The 23,726-nt window shown below is 42.4% G+C and overlaps 1 protein-coding gene across 1 annotated transcript in view; it reads left to right on the top strand.

Annotated features, from left to right (window-relative positions):
* LOC122555783 (heparan-sulfate 6-O-sulfotransferase 1-like) overlaps positions 1–23,726 on the top strand; it is a 269,029-nt gene that overhangs the window by 162,406 nt on the left and 82,897 nt on the right. The gene's annotated exons all lie outside the window — the stretch shown is intronic.

The raw sequence follows: 23,726 nt of genomic DNA, 5'->3' as shown, positions 1-23,726 counted from the left end.
TAGCATTCCAGAGTTCCATGCTTGTTGTGTGAAGACATTCTAACACCACGTCTACCCTTGGGCAACTGTCTGTGTGGAGTTTGCACATTCTCCCCGTGTCTGCTTGGGTTTCCTGTGGGTACCTTGATTTCCTCCCACGGTTCAAAGATGTGCACATTAGATGGATTGGCCATGCTAAATTGCCCATAGTGTTCAGGTATGCACAGGATAGATGGATTACCATGACAAAAGCAGGATTACAGGGATAGAGTAGAGGACTGGTTCTGGGTGGGATGCTCTTCGGAATGTCAGTGTGGATTCAATGGGCCAAATGGCCTGCTTCTATATTCTGGGGGTTCTGTGATTCAAGCTCTAATTATAAGGTGGTGCATCCTTGCTGTGGACTTTCCCAACATCGCTAATAGTTTCCATCTCCCCCAACAAGTCTTTCATCATTTTAACCACACGGTAAATTCTCTCTATGCTAAATAGAATGATATGGAAAGATAAACTTATGTAACTCAGAAGGAATGACAGGTGCCTCCCTTTGAATACTCTGCTCTGATTTCCCGATGTGCTTTCCCCATCCTGCTTTCAAGTGGGAACTGCGACATGGAAACTGCAGCCCATCAAGCAGTAGCTGCGAACATCTCTTGAAGAAACAACACGGACCTTGTATAATTCTCTCACATCCGCACATGTCCCAGAGCACTTAAGAGCTAAATGAATTACTTTTGCAGTGCAGTCACTTATTTCATAGACAAGCGTAACAACTGATAAATCCTACAAACAAGCATGAAGCAAATGACCAGTGAAGTTGTTTGTGTTGTGACTGAGGCAAATATGCTGCCATGGATATTGTCATCAGATCTTTTAATGCTGCCAAATTGTTCCAGTTAGATCAGGAGTATTTTTAGCAACAGCAAAAAAACTTTACATCACATGAACCGGTAACCTATTAACTAAATCCAGTTTACGTTCTTGCCTTCTCATCAAATCGTTTAAACCTCTCTGTCCCTCTCTCTTTCTCCAGTTTCCTTTCTGTCGCCTGTGTCAGAGAGATTACCTGGCTATGCAAAAAGCTCACTTACAAAGTGAAACATTAAAGCTCCTTGATTGGTTTTCTTGATGGCTTAGCAAGTTTATCCAGGACATACTTGACCTGTGTGCATTTGGAAGCTTTGCAGTTCAACCCGTTGGTCTGTACCGAGTTAACTGACCGTAGTCAGCATTATAATAGGCGGTGGAGAAAGTGAGCACTGCAGATGCTGGAGATCAGAGCTTAAAAATGTGTTGCTGGAAAAGCGCAGCAGGTCAGGCAGCATCAAAGGAGAAGGAGAATCGACGTTTCGGGCATAAGCCCTTAAAAATTTAGACGAGGTTTCTACCCCAGCTCACTACAGAACAAGCTGTGCTTGATTTGTGAGCAAGTCTAGGTGTCTGGCGAGGACGAGGCTTTGTTGTGATTTCCTTTTCTGATGCGTGACCCCTTCAGGACAATTCTGAAACACAGGAAAAGCCATCACATCATGTTGGGAGCTAATCCTGAGATTTGGCAGTAATAGGTGTCCTTTGAGGCTGAATTTTCTTCCTCGAACTTGAGCACTGAGGCCACTTGTTTCATTTTCTTTGTTCGTTGTACATCAATGCTAACATGTCATGTAGATAAAAGTGGACATCTAGCAACAGATGGGGCTGAAGGGAACAAACACAAATGGCTTCAAAAAGGGCTAGGAAAGCAGCAGATTGCTCTATCTTGGTTGAATTAAATGAGCTCACTTTAATTCTGAGGTGAAACAGGTTGCTCCTTGGAGGCTGTGATCCTAAAGCTGCAGATTGTCACCTCACAGTAGATAATATTAACAATACTATTTTTACTGTGGTCATCTATAATTTACAAGTACTCACTCTCAGGGGGCAATTCAAAAGCATGAGTGGAAATTTGGAGGTAAATGAGGCAGGGGTGGGGCCAAGAACATTTGCAATTAGTACTGAAAAGAAAGGTTGCAAACAGATTTCACTTGGAGTTTTTTTGCTGCTTTGAGGTTAACGTATTTAAAGGGTGAAAATTGATCTAAACAGTGTTGTTTCTTAAGATCCACTTCTATCTGCGACTTTCATTTCCTTCAGTAACGTTGACCCAGTCTGATCTGGAATATTCTTCATGATGTACTATGTAATCACTTTGACTTGGGCTGAACTGCCTGAAGTAGTACTGCCCTGGATTTTGCATTCAGCACTGTGGTATTCACTGTAACTCAGAAGGTCTGACGGATGCCTCCCTTTGAATTATCTGCCCTGATTTCCCTATTTCTTGCTGAAAAGAGCAGCAATTGCTCCATGCTGTGGGTTTTGTAGGGTTCTGGTTTACACTCAGTAATTTGCTGATTTTAGAAGGTTCAAATCACCCCCAGATTTCTGGTTCTAGACACTGGACTTATTTAGGGAGTGTGAAATGAAGAAGGCAGTAGATAGGTGTTTCAAGCAAAAGAATCTCTCTGTTTATTTAACGACAAAAAGGTAAGTAAAGTACAAGAAATAACGGTAAATGTAATAAACAGTGAAATTAATAATATCTTTACCTGACGAAAGAGCAGTGTTCCAAAAGCTTCTGATTTCAAATAAACCTGTTGGACTGTAACCTGGTGTCGTGTGACTTCTGACCTTGTCCACCCTCGACCAACACCAGCACTTGCATATCATAAAACTAAAAGGAGGGAAGGACTGCCAGATGCAGGAATGAAATGTCTTTCTGTTTCACTGCTGAATGCAGCTTACCGTCTTCCACCCATATATCATCTCTACCCTCACCTGCTCCAGGCCCCTTGTCTGCAATATTAATCTCACTGTTATTTCTATCTCAAAATCCAGGCCAACATGTCAAAATAATACACTGAAACAAGTGTCATATTAAGGAAGCTTCGTATATATTGGGTCTTCTTGCGACACAAACTATTTCCAAATAACAGAAATTTACTTTTGAATAAAGTTGTTAGGTTTGAGCAAAGGTACAGTCTTATTTAATTGAATGGCCATCTGTGTACTTCTACAATAAATGTCTGCTGGTTTATTGTAGATGAGAAGCATGAATCCAGACCTGTCTTTACACATTGTACACTTTGCATGATAATTACTAGATAACGAAATAGCGAGAGATTGGATTCCTTCGCTTTTTTTAAACAAGGAATAGGAAAGCACTGACAATATAGTACTGGATGAGTTTGGCTAACTCTGCACAAATTAGAGATCAAAACTGGCACTTTTTGATTGTTGTACTTACTGAGTGAAACAATGTGAACCATATGGAGAACAGGCTTTGGAATTACTCATGTTTTTTTTCCTTTCCCAACTTCCACAAATTGCTGATTTAAAAAAAAATGTTACCATATCTTTAAGTGGTTGGACATCTGTGGAAAAATGTACTTGAGCTGTTATTAGTGCCCGGAGCTTCTCGATAGTCCATTGCATGGGACTAGAATTCATTTCAGATGGTGCCTTGAGACTGGTTTCTATAAATAGGTACCTTGCCACTGTTGGAGCAATTTTCTGCTCTCTGATGTGGTGAATGTTTTTTTTAGGAAGTGCATGCTACAAAATGATTCGTTGTGTAGGAAACCAGGCTTGCTGTGCCATGTGGAGCTAAGATGCAGATCTATGGTCACAGATCTATGCAACAAAATACCCATTCTCAGCGGGCGCAATGCCAAGGTTTGGAGGGTTTGAGCTGTAGGGAGAGGCTGAACAGACTGGGGCGGTTTTCCCTGGAATGTTGGATGCTGCGGGGTGACCTTTTAGAGGCTTATAAAATCATGAGGGGGATGGATAGGGTGAACAACCAAGGTCTTATTCCCAGGGTAAGGAGGAATCCAAAACTAGAGGGCACAAGTCGATGGTGAGAGGAGAAAGATTGAAAAGGGATGTATGGAGGCGAGCTACCAGAGGAAGCGGTGGAAGCTGGTACAATTGTAACATTGAAGAGGCATCTGGATGGGTATATGAATAGGAAGGGTTTAGAGGGACATGGGCCAAATGCTGGCAAATGGCACTAGATTAAGTTAGGATATCTGGTCAGCATGGACAAGTTGGATCAAAAGGTCTGTTTCTGTGCTGTACAACTCTAAGACTCAATAATAATGGTTAGTTGAACTCAGGATTATCTTGCCTTGGAAGGTCCAGACAATACGTTCTCCTTTAAGCCAGTTTTGCTCAGGATATTGGGGAACTGGCAAGGCTGGTTGTCCTGACAAGGAGGTGTTGGAGGGGTTTGCCTCTGAATAAGACTCACACTGGTGGAGTCCTGGGTGCAACTAATAAGACTCAGCTTTCTTGTAAATGGATTGCATTGCAAGAGCAGAACAAATGATTTCTTTACATCCTGAGCTTTGGGTAGAGTGCTGAGCCATTGTGAACTCTCCCAAGTTACTTAAACAGCAGACGGACGTATCCAAGTGTAAACCTACACAACCTGCTTTTTAATAATAATTTGCAATAAAGTCACACTTGAGGCAAGACTGCATGTAATATATCGATGTCTATAAAAGTTGACTCTTGTGGCTCAATGATAATGTCCATGCCTCTGGACCAGAGGTGTATAATAACATCTCTCAACAGGTCAGTTAGAAAAAGGGATTAAATAAAGAAAATATAAAAGTTGACAGTGTTGAAGATCTGTTTCACTATAAAATTAAAGCCTCTAAAATTAAAGGCCACTCATTTCAAATCAAAGTAATTAATACAAAACTGCTGCCTCTGCAATTACCTATTGCCAGGTTCTGGTGTTTAGACCACTAGCAAGTGCAGTTACTCACTATGCTATTCGAAGTATGCATTCAGTGCCCATGTTTCCCTCAAGTTTGTTGTAGCTGGCAATTCTTATTATTCCTAAACATTAAAGGCTACCTTGAGGGGTGGGAAGAAGACGTTTCTAGTGTTGAAATCTGCTACAGTCAGTGTTTGAGACCAGATAGGCTCTAAGCACATTCCTTCCACAGCTCGGCCACTGTTAAAAATGAACATGGAAGAAAGCAATTGCATTCCTTTCTGAGGACAGGAGAAGAGGATTTGGCATTTGCATGGAGTCTCTCTTTTCCTTCTGTCATTTTTCTTTTACCCTCGACAAACAAAAGATAAACCCAACTAAAGAATGGGCCAAGTCGATTAAGCTTTGTTTGATTCGGCGGCTGATGAAAAGACCCTTCAGCCATTGTGTACCCTACATTGCTGAATAATAACGTCCTCTCGCAGCACAATGACATTGATCTGGTGGGTGTGGTTGGCAGAGACATTGTGTCCTCTGTTTCTTAAGTGTTATTCTGGGTACACTTCTTAAATAGAACCTTGCATGAGGCCTAGAAAGTTTGGTGGATAATTGGCCTGGGAAAAAAAACCAAAATAAATCCTGCTCTCTGTACAAGAAAGAACAGGCCTCCCTCCCTGCCGAGTTTATCAGGCTTGTTACTGGGCCTTTCTCTCCTTAGACACAATAGACAGTTTGTTGCTCAAGTTACAAAACAAAGACTCCCAAGATTATGCAGCTGCTTTCTGTGAGGCTATAACATTTTGGAACACTGAGATAAGTCTAAACCAGCCTGATGGTTCATTGGAATGCTTGCATTCAAATCCCTGGGTGGCCTCACCCCTCCCTTTTTCTGTACCATAATCCTGAGAACACGCTATTCCTCCAATTATTGCCTCTTGCGCAACTCCCACTTCCTTCATCTCAACATTAGCAGCTCTTCTTTCTGGTGTCTTGGTCCTAAATCTGAGGGATTCCCTCTCTGAAGCCCTCCATCTCACCACCTCTCTCCCTCTATATTTGAAATATTGCTTGAAATGTGGCTGTTTGCTTGGCCACTTTACCAAGCATTGCCTGCTTTGGCTCAACTTCGGTATACGCCCCGGTGTCGTATGTGAACCCGAAGTCACGTTTCCACGCCAACACAAAAGATGGCCTGTCTTCACCTTCTTAATATCAAATGACTCTGCCCCCATCTGCCTCAGCTTACCTGATATTTCAAACCCCATCCATTTTCATTCCCTTTTCAGATGTGTGCACATTCGACCTGCCTCTCATTCTCCACCACCGACAAACTTGGTCGTTCAAAACTCTGAGGTTTGTGTCCTAACCTGCACTACATTCTGTTCACTATCACTCATAGTCATTGAGTCATACAGCATGGGAACAGATCACTTGGTCCAACCATGAGAAAGTGAGTACTACAGATGCAGGTGATCAGAGTTGAAAAGTGTGGTGCTGGAAAAGCACAGCAGGTCAGGCAGCATCATGGGAGCAGGATGGTCGACGTTTCAAAAATGAGCTCTTCATCAACTCATGCCTAAAACATTGACTCTCCTGCTCCTCGAATGCTTTTCCAGCACCACACTTTTCAAAATGGTCCAACCAGTCCACATGAACCGTGTCCCCAAACTAAATTAGTCTGTCTGCCTGCACTTGGCTCCTATCTCCGAACCTTTCCTATTCATTAACTTATCCAAATGTTTTGTAAATGTTGGAACTGTGCCTGTATCCACCACTTCCTTTGGCAGTTTATTCCACACGTGAACCACTCTGTGTAAAAATAAAAATTGTTTGAATCTGTTTGCTCTCACTTTAAAAATATGCCCGCTAGTTTTGAAAGTCCCGCAACCGAGGGAAGAAACACCTGCCTCTGCCGCTTGTGATTTTATAAACCTCACTAAGGTCACCCCTCAACCTCCTACACTCCAATGAAAAAAGGTCCCTGCCCTTTATAACTCAAACCCTTCACTCCCTGCAACATCCTGGTAACTCTTTTCTGAACCATCTCCAGTTTAATAATATCCTTCTTGTGACAGGATGGTTCTTTCTTTATTTGCTGCCTTCCTATCTTGTAACCCTCCCAGCCCACTCCAAAACCCCCAGCACTGAAACTTCCTTTAAGCTGTCTGCACTTCTCACAGTTCTGACCTCTTGTACATCCCTGATTTTAATCATTGCGCTGTTGTTTACTGCCCCCCCACCCCCGGTTCCAAGGGCTGAATACTCTCCTGCCTCATTTAGAATGCTCAATAAAATTTCATAAAATCTTTATGAAATAGCATCTTTGACTAAGATTTTGATATACTGCTTCAAGAGTTGGAGTTTTCTGCTCCCAATAGTGATGCATTTGGAGGCAGGAAGGGCAGTTAATTAAATCCTTGACCACTATTGTCTCCCCCTGCCCTCCAGAGTTCAGTTCTGGACATGGTCAATAACAGCTTGAGGGGCCTTATTCTGCCTTCACTCTGATTAAAGCCAGCTACAAATGACCGTTGCCGTATGGTGTTTGAGATAGCTTAGACGGCTTTGCACCTTGGTGGTCAGGAGGTGGGTTGATGTTGAGTTGGGAGATGGAGTCCCTTTGATCAAAACCAGTCAGCATCTGTTTATTGGGGGGGGGCGTTGGACATCAAGCAATGCATTAAATCTTGGGTGGACACCCCTGAGCCACCATCTCCCAGCAATCCCTAACCCGACGACACATTCTGCTCCTCCTGGATTATTCCTGGCGCTCTGGGGACACTCCTTCTAGCATTTCCCATTGGATATCTCCCACCAACTCTATGGTTTGATTCCTGCTGGTGGCCTTACCGCTGATTGTCATGTGATTGGGTGGAAGGGCCAGCACAGCACTCCCATCAACACTCCAGCCATGAGGAAAAGCCCCCCCTCAATAAAAGAGTTTGCCTGCTCACTCCTACTGTGGCTTGCTGCCAAGGTGGTTTTTTTCTCATAAGGCCCCTGTGACTAACCTTTGTATTGTTCACATGATTTGTAAAAAGGCACAAAATAGATGTAAATTGTTGCTACTGAAGTAGTTTTGCTCAAGAATGCGGTATTCAAAAAAAGGGGCATAGAAAAATCCATCGCTGCACCAACCCTGTTCTACTTGTGGAGCAAATGAGCATCATGACCCACATTGTTTCCTCTCCTTTCAGAACACATAGGTGCAGAAGTAGGCCATTCAGCCCATCAAGTTGGCTCTGCTGTTTAGTGAGACCATGGCTGATCTGATGATAATCCTCAAGTTCACTTCCCAGCCTTTTCCCCATAATCCTTGATTCCCTGACTAATGAAGAATCTGTCTATCTTGGCCATCAGCAGATTAACATTATATCTTGACAGTGCTTTGCAGCAAAGAAATCTAAAGATTCACTTCCACTGAGAGACAAAATTCATCCTTATCTCTGTCTTAAGTGAGCAATCTTTTAATCTGAAATGATGACCTCTGGTTCTCTATTCAGCCAAAGGGCAACCAACCTCTCTACATTGACTGTGTCAAGCCCCCTAAGAATCTTGTATGCTTCAATAAGGATGCCTCTCATACTCCTAAACTCAATGAATATGGGCTCAACCTATTCAACCTCACCTCAGAATAATATCCCTCAATACCTGTGATCAATTCAGTGAACCTTCTCTGGATTGCCGCTAATGTCAGTATATTGCTCCTTGGATAAGGGGGCCAAAACTGTTCACAGTATTTCAGGTGACGTGTGAGAAAGGCCTTGCACAGTTTTAGCAAAACCTGACTACTTTTACATACCATTCCTTCTGAAATAAAGGTCAGCAGTCCAACTTTCCCTGGGACCAGAGGGCATAATGTCAGAGTAACGTGTCACCCATTTCAATCAGAAAAAAGGAGAGAATTTTTCTCTGAGGGGAACAAGTCTGTGGAATTCTTTACTGCAGAGGGCCGTAGACTTCAGGAGTCAAGTCAAGTCGAGTCAAGAGTAGCCTTATTTGTCATTTCTACCATATACTGATACAGTAAAAACAAGACAGTGTTCCTCCAGGACCAAGATGCTACACACCCACAAACCACCTCTGGGAGAGGCAAACATACACCCACAGATATAGAAATAAACTAACTCCAATAGATGGGGAAAAGATTTGGTAAATTCCTCTCGAGCTCCTTAGATCAAGACAAATCAGGAACTTCCAGTGACTTCAAGAGACTTCTACATCCTTGACCTTTCAGCCAGTAGACTGTGCTATCATCCAACATTAAGAACATAACCAGCTTCTCTCCTAATGGTTGCATATTTATTGCACAAGTCATAAAGTTGTTGCAAAGTGCAATGGCTCCCTGCGAATCAAGAAACTTCTTCGCTTCTCATCCAGTTCTACACTAACATAGACATGTACCAGGTTCTTTCTAACCTGTTTCATTCAGGTCGTCTGCTCAAGCTTTCAAAAGCAAAAATTTCCATCAACTGTACCTTGTTGATATTATCATTCTCAGCACTTTCTCCACAGTTAATGACTTTGTTTTTTTGTTTTTAATAACAGTGTCAGGGTCGCTGGCATACTTTGCTTGGGACTTGCACTCCTGATACGATGGAACAAATGTTGTCGAGTCATCAGGGCCAGCCCCTGGGAAGGCTCTGTTTATAACCTTTAAAAATAAAATTGCTCTTCAGTGGTCCGACATACCCAATCAAAAAGCAGCATGGAGGTACCGTGTCAGTCTCATTCACAAACAGCAAATCGTACAACAGAACCCATGAAAGGCATTTACACTGAGAAAAACAAAGCCTGCACATCTTATCAATGGACTTTACAGGAAAAAAAGGGGGTCTTTCAGTCCAACATACACAAGTCGGCCCACTCCCCTGCACTTTCACCAAAGCCCTGACATTTTTCCTGTTGTTCATCTTTTTCAAAAAAATTCACTTCCAGTACCCTTTCACATTGTTTAAAAATGTTGTCATCTTCCCTTTGGTTCTTTTGCCAATTACCGTAAATTTGTGCCCTCTGGTTATTGACCCACTGCCATTAGAAACAGTTCCTTTTTATTTACTCTGTCAGAACCCTGTGTAGTTTTGAACACATATTGAATCTTGCCTTCTCTGTTAAAAGGAGAACACTCTCAGCCTCTCTAATCATGCCACATAAGTGGGGACTCATGTCCCTGGTACAATTCTGGGAAATCTTCGTGCTCTGTCCAGAATCTTCACAGCCTTTTCCTATCAATACAATGAAGTCTGTTTAATTGCATCAGTCTCCACTTGCAGCAAAGTTAACTGTGTAGACTTTAATTATAACCAGTTACAATGTGTATTTGTGTACAAGCTTTGCAAATCATATTGTAAATATTCATGATACAGACCATTCTTGTAATGAAGGAGGGGTCCATTTACTGTATCTATCAACTCAACTGACTTGAAAATGATGTTAAGATCAAACCACCGATTGGGAAAACCACCAAACTTGAATAAAGTCACAACAAAATTGCTTGTTTCTGGAACGTGCAGACCCATCCCCTCCACATTCCCATCAACATCCTCCTTTACCGCCCCTTCCCCACCCCTGAGAAGGCTTAAACTCCAACTGTGCATTAATTACTATTTATCACAGCCAGTCGTAGTGCTAACTTTGGATTCGATCCCTAACTTTACTTAAACATTGTCGATGCATTTATTCTGAATGAGCTAAGTAATGTGTGTCAATCACAGATCAGTTAATGAAAACAAAATATGCGAGCCCTTCTATTTATTTTTTGGTGCCACATCAATGTATTCAGTACCTTTGTGTGTGCTCAGCGAGAGAGCATTTTGATCAGATAATTGAATGTTACACTTGTCCTGACAGGTTTTATTCATTTTTCACAACTGCCAAATTCCATCACAAAATTCCTGTCACCATCACTATGAATGCTTTGTGTTTTTTCATAAACCCCCATTTCACACGAAAATGAGTAGTCCTATTCTAGCTGCAATATTCTCACTTCCTCTCTGGCCAAGTAATTGAAGACACAAAAATTCATTTATGTCGACTCTTTCATGACTTCTAAAAGGCCCAAAATGCTTTTCAGCCAATAAGGTACACAGTAGGCAGTGTTGTGATGTAGGCAAAGGATGCACTGAGTTCAAGTTCCCATGGGCCGCAATGGGGTAGTGAGTACAATCTGTTTGCTTGTTTATGAGTGGAGGGGTAAAATTGAACTGGGATATATGGCCCATATGCCCCCAGATTTCATTCTCATTCTATGTTATGTTAGCTGATCTCAACTCTGTAAATGCCGGTGCTACGATTGGGTCGAGAGTGTCCTTACTGATGAGGGGCTTATGCCTGAAACGTCGATTCTCCTGCACCTTGGATGCTGCCTGACCTGCTGTGCTTTTCCAGCACCACACTCTCGACTCCAGCATCTGCAGTCCTCACTTTCTCCTGGTGCTACGGTTGGGCCTCAGAATAAGTTGGTGACGAGAACAATTGGAAACGGATAGAACTGTCGACGCTAGAAACAAATTGATCGAAAAACTCAGCAGGTCTGGCAGCATCTATGGAGAAAAATCAGAGTTAACGTTTCGGGTCCAGTGACCCTGCTTCAGAACAGAGAACAATGGTTAGGTTTCACACACTGGTCAATCTGATTAGGGTGTGCATGCTTGAGGGCCACATGCTGATGGGATCTGTGTGTGTGCTGTAGCAGCCCTCTGGCTGATGAAACATGCTCTCTAACTGGGCAGGGGCTGCGCCTTTACACAGCAGGGCTTGCCATCAGAAATTTCCAGAACCCCCTGTAATCTCCAAAAGTTGTTGGTGCAGTTTTGGCCTCTTGGTGACAAATCTACCCTGTTTAGAAGTTTCCCATTTGAGTGGAATTTGATTTGAGAATGTTTGAAATGAAACTCAGTGCTATAAACAAATGGATGATATCAATTTACGGTCAAATTAGGACAGCCAGTCAAAGTGATATAGCTCTCTATTCAGAGGCAGCTTGTGCAGGCAATGAGCTGAAATTAAAGTCATTTCCAAATATTGAGAAGCAAATCAATGATTTCAATTTGTGATTACATTCAGCTCTAAAATCTGAGTGGAAAGTGAAGTTTTCAGCAATATTGCCTTTCAAAAAGAAATATTGGAATGGAGGTAACTTAAGCCAGGAGAACCGATCCATATCTATCCTGTAATTCTTTATGTTCATTGAACTTCACTGCAGTCTTTCAGATAGCTAATGTGATGATAATGGTTAAGTGCTACCTTGGGTTACACAATTGCACCATTTAGTTTAATGCTCAAATGTCAGGTTTTCACTTTAGTTTCTACTCGCTGTTCACGCACATAGGAAGCAGGCAAACTGGCATTATTTTACTTTGCATATTGTTTGCACAGCTTGCTCGTGGATTGGGCCATAAAGCCACTTGGTAATGATGTGATGATGATCTGAGGTCCACATCTTAGCTCAGGCTGGTTACTAGTGCTTCTCTCAACTGGCTTTGCCTTGCGCATGATCCCTGTTGGGGAGTGTGTGTTTTCCTTCTGAGCTTGGAAGCATTGCAGTGAAATTCAGGCCTGTTCTCAAACCACATAGAGTCATACAGCATGGAAGCAGACCCTTCAGGCAAACCAGTCCATGCTGGCTAGTCCCACCTGCCTGCTCTTGCAGGGCCCATATCCCTCCAATCCTTACCTATCTACATACATATCCAAATTTCTAGTAAACATTGTAATTGTACACACATCCACCACTTTGTCAGGAAGTTCATCCCATACGCAAACCACCCTCTGTGTAAAAACAAAACTGCCCCTCATGTCTTTTTAATATCTTTCTCATCCTCATCTTAAAAATGTGCCCCTCGTGTTAAAATCCCCTATCCTAGGGAAAAGGCAACTACCATCAAATCTAGCTAGACCCCTCATTATTTTATATCTTCATGAAGGGTGTACATCTTCATGTAGCAATTAAGATATTTGGCCGCAGTCTGGTTACTTGTTCCCCAAACCAACCCCACCCCAACCCCCTTTCACAATAATACAGCCAATGCATTGCTTTAGTGAGCTAACTCACTACAAATCAGGGACTGAGTCTGAGATCCTCCCGAACTATTAAGTGCCATACTGATTGGTGGAGTCACAGCCATTCTACTTGATGCTTTTTTTCCACTGAGCTAATGGGAAGCTGTGTAATTTTCAAATATAATGTGTCTGCTGCTTTAATGGACTGCATCTCTCTTTTATACAGTTGCAGTTATCATTATTACCATAGCAATTCTCTGGAAAACATAACCATCAAACTGTGGTATGCCTGGCTTTATTTCTCATGTCAAGCACATTTTTTTCTTAATTCCCTTTTGTACATAACTCTTTACTGTGATACTTACTCCTCCTAAGGTGACCACATCAGAGGAAATAATTATAAACTATAGGATTGCACAAAGAGGTGACAGAGGAGACAGAGGTTAGTAACTTTTGTACACTATTAATTCTGTTTATCTGAATATTTCTACTGTGAATCTGATAACTATCTCAGGTAGCAACAGGCAAGTTCAGAAAACTGGCTCATTTGTATCAGTGATGTTTGAGTAAGTCACTGAAGAGTGTTTCACTTAAAAATATTTATGGGGTAAAAGAGCAAAATGAGAACCATGTGAATTTATATAGCACCATTCACAGAGAGAAATCATCCCGCTGAATTCCTAAATGTTAATCAGGCAAAAGTTCTCGTTTTGCTGGTCCCTCAGTACCTTGGTTTCTGAAATATTGGAAAAGGTGCAGGCCATTCAGCCCCTCAAGTCTGTTCCAGCATTCAATCAGATCATGATTAGCCTGACACCTAAACCCATTTGTGCCTCCATTTCCACATAATTCATTAATACAATTGATTAACAAACATCTGTTGATCATGAATTTAAAATCTGCAAGTGTCCTAGCATCCACTGGCAGCTGTAGAAGAGTGTTTGAAGCTTGTCCCAAAGTAATTTTGTGTGTGAATGGGAGAGGATTTGGATTGCTAATTGTCATTCACTGATCCCTGGTGCAAATGCTTTAGGATGTTGGAGGAAAACATATTTAAACTCTGCTGTGATCCACTGCTATGCAGAGAGGCTAAATTATGGTGCAGCTTAAGATGCAATCGCAGATGGTAGGTAATGTTAGAGCAAGAGGAGCTATTGTGATTGAGGCATCTTCCAGGACAAACAAAATATAATCCTGAGGATGGAACTTCAGGTAGTTCCAAGGTATTGAATTTTCCTATTCATGTTCCTTCTCTGTCCAACTTCTCTCCCTTTTTTATCAGATATTTTACAAGGATGTTGCCTGGGTTGGAGGATTTGAGCAATAGGGAGAGGTTGAATAGGCTAGGGCTGTTTTCCCTGGAGCATCGGAGGCTGAGGAGTGACCTTATAGAGGCTTATAAAATCATGAGGGGCATGGATAGGATAAATAGGCAAAGTCTTTTCCCTGGGGTGGGGAAGTCCAGAACTAGAGGACATAGGTTTAGGGTGAGAATGCAAAGATATAAAAGAGACCTAAGAGGCAACTTTTTCACTCAGAGGGTGGTACGTTTATAGAATGAGCTGCCAGAGGAAGTGGTGGAGGCCAGTGCAATTGCAACATTTAAAAGGCATTTGGATGGGTATATGAATAGGAAGGGTTTGGAGGGATATGGGCCGGGTGTTGGCAGGTGGGACGAGATTGGGTTGGGATATCTGGTTGGCATGGACGAGTTGGACCGAAGGGTCTGTTTCTGTGCTGTACATCTCTGTGACTATGAGATATCCCCAGTTGAGAAAAGATGGAAGATCAGAATGCGAATGTGTAATACTCAGTGCTGTACCAATTGGTGTGCATATATGATGGGCAACACTGCCTGCTGCAGTACAACATTGGGCTGTCCAAGTTGCCCTTTGCAATATACGTGGGGTTCTTTTTATTCATGAACGGGATGTGGATGTTGCAGGCTAGGCCAGTATTTATTGCTCATTCCTAATTGCTCAGAGAATCAACCACACTGCTACAGGTCTGCTGTCTCATATTGGCCATACCAAGTAAGGCAGGCAGTCTTTCTTCCCTAAAGGACATTAGTGAACCAGATGGGTTTTTCCGATAATCAGCCACAGTTTCTTGGTCATCAACAGACTCAGATTTGAAACTCTATTCAATTTGTACCATTTGTCATTGCAGGATTTGAACTTGGGTCCCTGGGTCATTAGGTGGGTCTCATTAGTCTAATGATCACACCACTAGGCCATCATCTCCTCTGTACAAATAAAACTGTATAGCCTGAAATGTTGCAGCAATTTCAGTCACATTTGAAACCATAGCTTTCTACTTATTGATTGCAAGGTGATTCTAATTTCTTGTATTTCAGCTTTGACTTGTCCATTGGGACTTCAGAGTTCAAGGATAGGGATACAAACAAGAATCAAATGTTAAACCCTAACATAAGACTTATGAAAGGAGGATTGGGCTAAGACTGTAGATGCTCAACCTTTCTCAGGCTTTAATTTCTAAACTGTTTATTTTTTCCTCTCTGATAACTTTGTTTGACCCTAGCCAAATAATTCAACTTTACTCACCCAAGTGTCTGTTGGCCTGTGAAACATAACCGTGAGTTTCTCACAACGTTTGCCTTTCGAGTGAGCTCCAATCTGTTTTGACAAGCTTCCTGAACTGGGCGATTGAGTTACAACCCAGCTCTTTGTTAATTTACTTCAATACTCCATTGAGTGGGTGGCAATGCTATTTTCATTCCTCAGTAACCACCTTCAGGTAATACACAACTGGCGGCAATCCATTACACATTCTGGATCTAATCAAAGTTCCTGTGCACTGTGAGCCATTAAACAGGAGCAGCATTATACAATTAGTGTGGGTCCTCCTCAAGGAAAACAAGGTGCAATATCCATCTGATTCCCCTGCCACATGGAAAATAAATGGAGCAAAATAGATAGATATACGTGGATGGATGAAAATTTCCATTTTTCTTCAGCTTTAATGATTTGCATTTCACTTATGTTCCCTTTATTCTCATGCTCCTGTCATTCTGAAGTGTTTTCACCATTGTTTGTGTTAGTCTAATATAAATGAATCGGGTAGATGATTTTTGAGGTGGTTTTATGTGTCTGGCACTGTTGAAGTCAGTGAATATGGTTTATTTGGACTTTCAAAGTGCTTCAGACAAAACCCCACATAAGCGATTCTGGTGTAAAGTTAAAGCGCATGGGATTGGGGGTAATATATTGAGATGCATAGAAAATTGTTTAATAGATAGGAAACAAAGAGGAGGAATAAATGGGTCTTTTTCTGAATGACAGACAGTGACTAATGGGGAAACCCAGAGACTGGTGTTGAGACTCCAGCTATCCACAACTAATGTCAATAATCTCTACAAGGAAACTAAATGGAATATCTCAAAATTTGTAGACGACACAAAGCTGGGTGGAAGGGTGAGCTGTGAGGAGGATGCAGAGATGCTGCAATGTGATTTGGACAGTCTGAGTGAGTGGGTTAATGCATGGCAGACACTGTGTAATGTGGTTAAATGTGAAGCTGTCCTGCATTTATATTGGCCTTCATAGCGAGAGAATTTGAAAACAGGAACAACAATCTCTTGCTGCAATTAGATCGGGCATTGGTGAGGCCACACCTCGAATATTGTGGGCAATTTTGGTTTCCTTTTCTGAGGAAGGATGTTCTTGCTTTAGAAGAAGTGCAGTGAAGGTTTACCCAATTGTTTCCTGGGATGGCAGGACTGGCGTATGAGTAGAGATTGTACCAATCTATCAAACTGTAACAAGATGAGAGAGGTGAGATGCAGGAAGGATGTCCCCAGTGGTGAAGGAGTCCAGATCAAGGGGTCATAAGGATAAGGGGTAATGTGAGGGGAGGGTAGGATTAGGGTATTAGGTTCTATGATGATCCATGATCATATTGAATGGTGGAGCAGACTCTAGGGGTCAAATGGCCTCCTCTTTTCTGTGTTTCTGTGAACTTGAAGCGACAGATTCCAACTCTGGTGAAATTGTAATTGATTGAGTTATGCTGACACATCACATTTTTGAATTTTAATATCTTCTGCACGAGAACAAAAAGAACATGCAAAAGCTTCTGTTGGCTTAGATCCTACATTCCAGAAAATTGCCAAGTTTCACTGTCACTGGGAATGAAGGCTTTGTTGAGATGAAGAGCCACTGTGAGATAGATGGTCTGTGGTGTGGGTCTATCACACAGTTTCACTTGATCTCATCTGAGCTGTGAATGCGATTGTTATAGATCTCCCACTCAAGACTTTGCCTCAGGTCATCATCAAGCAGTTGTCGGGTTCTGATGCAGTTTCTTGCATGTCTGAAGTGTTGAAGCACAATCAAGTCTCTTCAGCATTCAGGTGAAACTCTTGCACAGTCGGCTTGGATGTACTGGCCCTGTGTCTGCACGGCCAAAACTATGTCCCATATTGGGTCTTCCCCTCTCAACCTTCAAATGGCAATATTTCAGAAAGAATCAAGTAAATGCTTCATTGACCTTACTGACTGGGAAGCACTTACTGCCCATCTTTCAAAATAGCAACAACCTGTCCCTCAAGCCAATCCACTCCAAGCTCTAACATGGTCTTCATGATGCAGATGAACAGCACAGAAAGAAGGAAAATGAAGCGAATCTTGCACTTTGGATGCCAATGCCATGTGAGACACCTTGCCCCATATGCTCAAAGATCTGTGAGTTGAAATTTGCACCCCCCCCAATAGTTACATTCAACCCGTGTTGAAACTTGCTTCCTTTGAGGACACATCATCCTGGAATCACATGACAATGTTAACAACAGAATATAGTTGGAAGAATGTTACTGTTATTCAGGTTTTATATATTTTCAATCAATCTGTTCAGAGATGCCTCAACATATCTTTGTGGAGCAGGTGGGACTTCAACCCATTAAGCAAGTGTCAGTCTTCCAATGTCTCCAGTTTATCACTCTTCAGCTTTGTGCTCTATTTGTTGGAACTTAAAAGGATTCTGCAGTGGCCGACATATCTTATGTGACGTTATTATGAACATATTGATGTCAGTCCTTCAGCATGCCAGTGATGAGGCAGTAAAATATGTGTGTCTATTTCTGTTCCAGTGTTTTTCATTTCTAAACTGGCCACTGGAGGTTTCAGAAATATCAGTCAGGAATATGATAATGCTCACCAAGAGGACGCTTGAACTCTCACTTTCTATTTGTGTGTCTTTCAGACACCCTGGCCAGCATCTTCATGAACCTTTGGGCAACTGAGCTGCCAAATGGTGAGTTGGCAAAAGCCCTGCACTGCCTCTTCCAAGGCCAATCCAGCTGCAGGGCAGCTGGAGGTGTTTGGGAAGGTCTGGCACTACTTCAGCATTGCATGAGAGAGTAGCCAATGAGACTGTGGCAGCTCTTATATTCAACAGCACATTGGAGGACTGTCCCCTCCCCTGCCAGAGCCCCAGCATTGCAGAAGGCTACAGAACATTGCTAAGTTGGGATTGGTGTTCTTGGATTGGCGGTCGTGGGAAGAGTGGACAGGAGTTTGGACAGAGGAAAGTTGGGATTGGTGCTCTTGGATTGGCAGTCGTGGAAAGAGTGGACAGGAGTTTGGACACAGGACAGAGGACTATCCCCCATCTTAGCTAGTGTCCAGTCCCTCAATCAGGCATTAATTGCTTTGGAACAAGAGCCCACACCTACCCACTGAGATGACAAACTGTGCAGGTGGTAACAAGTATACATGCTGCACAGTGACCAGCCCACAGTGCAGCTCTGTTAATGCCAATGGAGGTAGGCTAAAGTCCTTAAGGGATCTTTCCTTGGCCGTTTCAAGGTCTCAAATGGTAGTCGGCCAAGAACCTTTCTGCCCAGAACCGAAGGCGGGCTTTGGGTTACAACCATGTCACTTAATGAAATGCAGTTCCTGCCTCCATGATTGCCACCTTCAGGAGCAGAAGTAGCCAGTCTATGGGATGAATACATCTCCTCCATCCCATCCCGCTTGGCTTCACAAGACCTGGTTAGCACTGCTGCTTCACAGTGCCAGGGACCCAGGTTCGATTCCAGCCTTGGACGACTGTCTGTGTGGAGTTTGGTCCTTCTCCCTGTGTCTGCGTAGGTTTCCTCCGGGTGCTCCGGTTTCCTCCCACAATCCAAAGATGTGCAGGTTAGGTGAATTGGCCATGCTAAATTGCCCATAGTGTTCAGGGATGTGCAGGCTAAGTGCATTAGTTAGGGGTATTATAGAGTAATAAGGTAGGGGAATGGGTCTGGGTGGGATGCTCTTCGGAGGGTCGGTGTGGACTTGTTGGGCCAAATGGCCTGGTTCCACACTGTAGGGAGTCTATGATTCTTCTGTGAAGACACAGTTCAACAATGGGAGTTTGGATTTTGGAGTCTTTTAGTATTAATTATGGACCCATCAGTTGTTGGTTTGTGCTGAATCTGTTCACCCTTGCCAAGGTGGCAGGATAATTGTTGTCCTCTTATCCCAAACCTGGGTGATCATGAAAGCATAACAGAAGAGTTTTCCTGATCACGGTATGGTCACCTGGTTGTAAACTAAAAAGGTGAAATGATGATTGCTCTCCCCAGATGGAGAAGCCATCTGAGGGCATTGACATTCATAGGCAATGATTCCCTTTTCGCAACCTGAATGCAAACTCAGAATATTCCTAAAACATTTTTTTTACTTTATGTTGTCTTCGCTGTTGTTAATTGAGCTGTCAGTCTCCAAATCTACAACTGACATTCCATTGCATTCCTGTGAGCTAACCTTCCACCCCAGTTACAGCCTCAGGCATGCGATAAATGAAATTCACTCTTGGGGATTCAATGGCATTGGGTTGTATTCTATGGAAATAAGTGACTTTTTCCACTTCTAAATATAAGTGTAAACACCTTATGATGTTGAGTGGAAGATAAACAAGTCCCACAAATGACTATTCAAATCCTTAGATGCCTGACTATGTTTCAGGTTAATCAGGTGGTATGTTGGATATTGCCTGGCAATTACAATATACTGTGCATGTCACCTTTCTATTTCTGATTGCATCTATGCGTTGAAGAATTCACTGGGTTATTTTCAGGGGGCCACTTTTCAATGTGCGTTGGATTCTTGACCTGACCCACATTGTAATCTGTCAATATGGTTAAAGTAAAACATGTGTATCCAGACCAACACAGATATATGGTATCACAGTGATACCTGAATTACAACCTGTGGGAAATGGAAGAGAGTTTCTCACATGGCATTGGAAAGAGGCCAACTTGCTAGACACGCGGCCAAGGTTCCTGACATGACTTGGTGAGTCAGTTCCCACATCTGCCTTGTAAATTGAGGGGGTGTAGTTCTCAACAGTGTTGAGCATCAGCCAATGGGGGATGGTGGACTGAAGAGGAGAAACATGGCAAGGGAAAGTCAGTGAAGTAAAGCTGAAAGGGATAATTATGTAACATCCAAATTTGTGTTTGTAGATGAATGGAGAAGCAGAAAACTGGAGCAGTTACATTTTGTTATTCTGAGTGTTGGAAAAGAATTGAAATGAAGAATTTGGATAATCTAAATTATTTGCACAGTATGAGGGTCTTATGGTGCAATGACAGTACCCCTGCCTGTGAGCCAGGAGACCTGGGTTCAAGTCCCACCTGCTCCACAGGTGTGCCATAACATCTTTGAACAGTTTGATCAGAAATTGGTAGAAAGAATAATGGGAAACAAAAGACCCATTGGTCCTTTCCCAGACAACTGAAACACCTTGTGATAGGTATTAACCCCAGATGGAAACCATATCATCTGCTGGGACAGATAGCAGAACAAATTAAAATTTGAGATCAATCAGAGAGAAAAGGAAGTAAACATACAGGGCTGCATACTTACGTGTGTAGGTAAACTTAGCGAATCAACGACTAGTGGTATCGCAACAAAACATAGAATAATCAGACATTCGAGCACTTTATTCTGTTTATTCTGGCATGACTGCTGATATAGAGGTAAAGGATGTCGATACCAGTGTTTCTTAGCTGTGTTTATCAGAGCAACAAGTAATGTAAGCTTATATTTGAAATTCTGTAACTGTATAAAAAAGAACACAAACACTTCTGAACTTTATAACAAAACAGTGAACCTCTTGTCTTATTGAGGCTGGATGTACAGTTCTTTTCCCCTTCATCGGACAGATGTTTCATGTCCATGAGGAGCAAACTTGATAATATATTCTTTGAGTGAATGCTTTTGGTTTCATTTTTAAAAGTCTGCTTTAGAAAGAGCTTGTGGATCTGTTAAATCCCATGAATTTCAAACATGGTTACTTGGACTCTGTCCAAATGACAAATAGGGATGAAGTGCATTGTACTGTGTGGAGATTTACTGCCATTGGTCTGTTTACAGAGTTCCATGAAAGGAACATCTGTTAATTCCAGGGATCCAAATGGTTAAAGAATTAGGCAAACCACGACAGAAATCTTTAAGGCTTACATTGTTGATTTGCTTTGCTTGCAAGTCAAGGACAATTATATTAAGTTCTTCCACTGCCTTCAATAAATACAAATAATGCTTGACATGATACTGAGTCATGTTTGAAGCCTCAGTTCCTACCCTGTGATAATATGATTTTCCCTGGTTAAATTGCAGTGCTGCACCACACTGCTCTGAGCTAGGCAAAATCAAAATCAGTCTTTGTTCCTATACCTGTTTCCTGTCTCATGACTAAAGACACCAAATGTTCGTGTGTGAAGTTGGGTGAGGAAGGATTGAGTTCTGTTGTAATGTTTATCAATTTTGAATAGCCTGGGTTCCCATGAAGGCTGATCTCTTGGCTGAGAAAACAGGATGACTGTCATCGCCCCCACCCTTTCTTTTCTGCAGAGCTGCGTCTCAGCATGAATCATTCCATCCTGCAACAAAAGAAAGAATATTGTTGCTGAGAAGGGGGACATGAATTGAAAGGAGTTCACAGTGCAATATTCAATTGTGTTGCTGACTTGTCTCTTTCTCACATTGCGGCGATACAAGATAGTCTTTTCACTTGCTTTTGTCTGCCAAAGCGAATTGATCTCTCTCCTCTTCACTTTCCAGTTGAGATTCTGTGGCACTATTTGTTGTTTCTGTTTATTTGCTCCCTTACAAGTATAAAATTCAGGCATAGTGAGACCTGTTTCGTGTGAGTACCCGATCACACTTTGTGCTTTCACATACTTCCACTCATTCACAAGTTTTTCCTAAATAGATAAGACATCTTGACAAAGTAAGAATGGGGTTTGTGCCGTTACAATTAACACAGGAACTGCCCTGTTTAGCTCCAGATTATTGCCACATCATCTCTCTTGCCTAAGTGACAAGGCAAATGTGACCTTGGTTTAATGGGAGATCCAGATTAGTTTGGATTGTGTGTTCAGCTGCCTGGATTTAAACCCTTCCAATTCAGACATGAAGGTGTTGTCATTGACCACCAATCAGGAAGTGGCCAGGCTCAGTGCCTGATTAATGGTGCTTTGTTTTGTACTCACTAGTATTGTGTCAAGAGTGCCAGCGTCCCTATACTGAAAAGGAACCATCTATTCTCCTTATTACTGACTTTTATCTGATCATTGTTGTTGGAATACACCAGTGTGGCATCCACAGAATCAGATCCCCCTACCCTGAATTCTCACAACACCTCCCCAACACAAAACAATTTGAGTAATGGGTAGTTTGCCAACAGTAATTCAGTTTGGGTTCACATGCGCTGAACAACTCAATGAGAGAGCTCCCTGGATTGCTGCAGGGGAGGAGAACAGAAACCCCCTGCGTTGCTGTATACCTGGTCAAGAGAAGATAGGCTTGCACCATTCTATCTAGAACTTTGAGACTTGCACACCTATAGCACCATGCATACACTCAGCAGACGGTATGTGGAGTTGTGTCTGTCCTGGCTGTGTTATATCAATATAGCTTCCTCCATGGAAAACTATTATTCAACACAAAGTAGCCTGATTGATAGAAAACATGTAAAGTACATGCTCTGGAATGGTGCTTAGTAATAATATTTGTTTTTTTCTGGCTCACATTAAGATATAAGTCACCTCTTATGCAATTATACGTGCTTCTTAAAGTCTTTCATTTGCCTTCGTCTGTCTTCGACCTGAAAGGAAACACTCCTCTCATTCAAAACTTTACCAAAGGTGCATTGTGTTCAATTGGAACTTATCTCATGAAACACGTTTGAAAGCAAAGTGCTGAGAATCTGAACTGGAAACAGGAAGATGCTAGATTTGTGAGCAAGTTGGGCAATATCTGGAGAGAGAGATTGATGAAAGGACAATTGTAATCAGCAATCCGCTCAAAGATTTTGACATTCTTCCAGTTCTTGTTCTCTTCTCACCACTGCCTCTCTCTTTGAAGGCACTCCTTAAAATCCATTGACAAAGATCCGATGTTCCACACTGTCAAATTTTGTTTGGTCCTATTTCTATGAAATGTCAATAGGTCATTTAACCATATTAAAATTGCTAAATGAACACAAGTCGTTGTTGCATTGGTTGCAAGAAAATGAAGAACAGTGACCTGGCGGTATCGCTAACTGAGGTTGACCTTGTCATTTTGCCACCGTACCTACTCGGATTGCTGGAGTCTAGATTAGAGTGGTGCTGGAGAAGCACAGCAGTTCAGGCAACATCTGAGGAGCAGTAAAATCAACGTTTCGGGCGAAAGCCCTTCATCAGGAATATAGGCAGAGTGCCTGAAGGGTGGAGAGATAAATGAGAGGAGGGTGGGGGTGGGGAGAAAGTAGTATAGAGTAAAATAGGTGAGTGGGGGAGGGGATGAGGGTGATAGGTCAGGGGGAGGGTGGAATGGATAGGTGGAAAAGAAGATAGGCAGGTAGGACAAGTCACGGGCACCGTGCAGAGCTGGAAGGTTGGAACTGGGGTGAGGTGGAGGAAGGGGAAATGAGGAAACTGTTGAAGTCCACATTGATGCTCTGGGGTTGAAGTGTTCCGAGGCGGAAGATGAGGCGT

This window comes from Chiloscyllium plagiosum, unplaced genomic scaffold (assembly GCF_037043375.1).
Source record: "Chiloscyllium plagiosum isolate Xiang-an unplaced genomic scaffold, Cpla_swu_hap1 HiC_scaffold_13, whole genome shotgun sequence".
Lineage (NCBI taxonomy): Eukaryota > Metazoa > Chordata > Chondrichthyes > Orectolobiformes > Hemiscylliidae > Chiloscyllium > Chiloscyllium plagiosum.
Note: the sequence above shows the minus strand (reverse complement) of the source record. Positions and strands in the feature narration are given on the sequence as shown.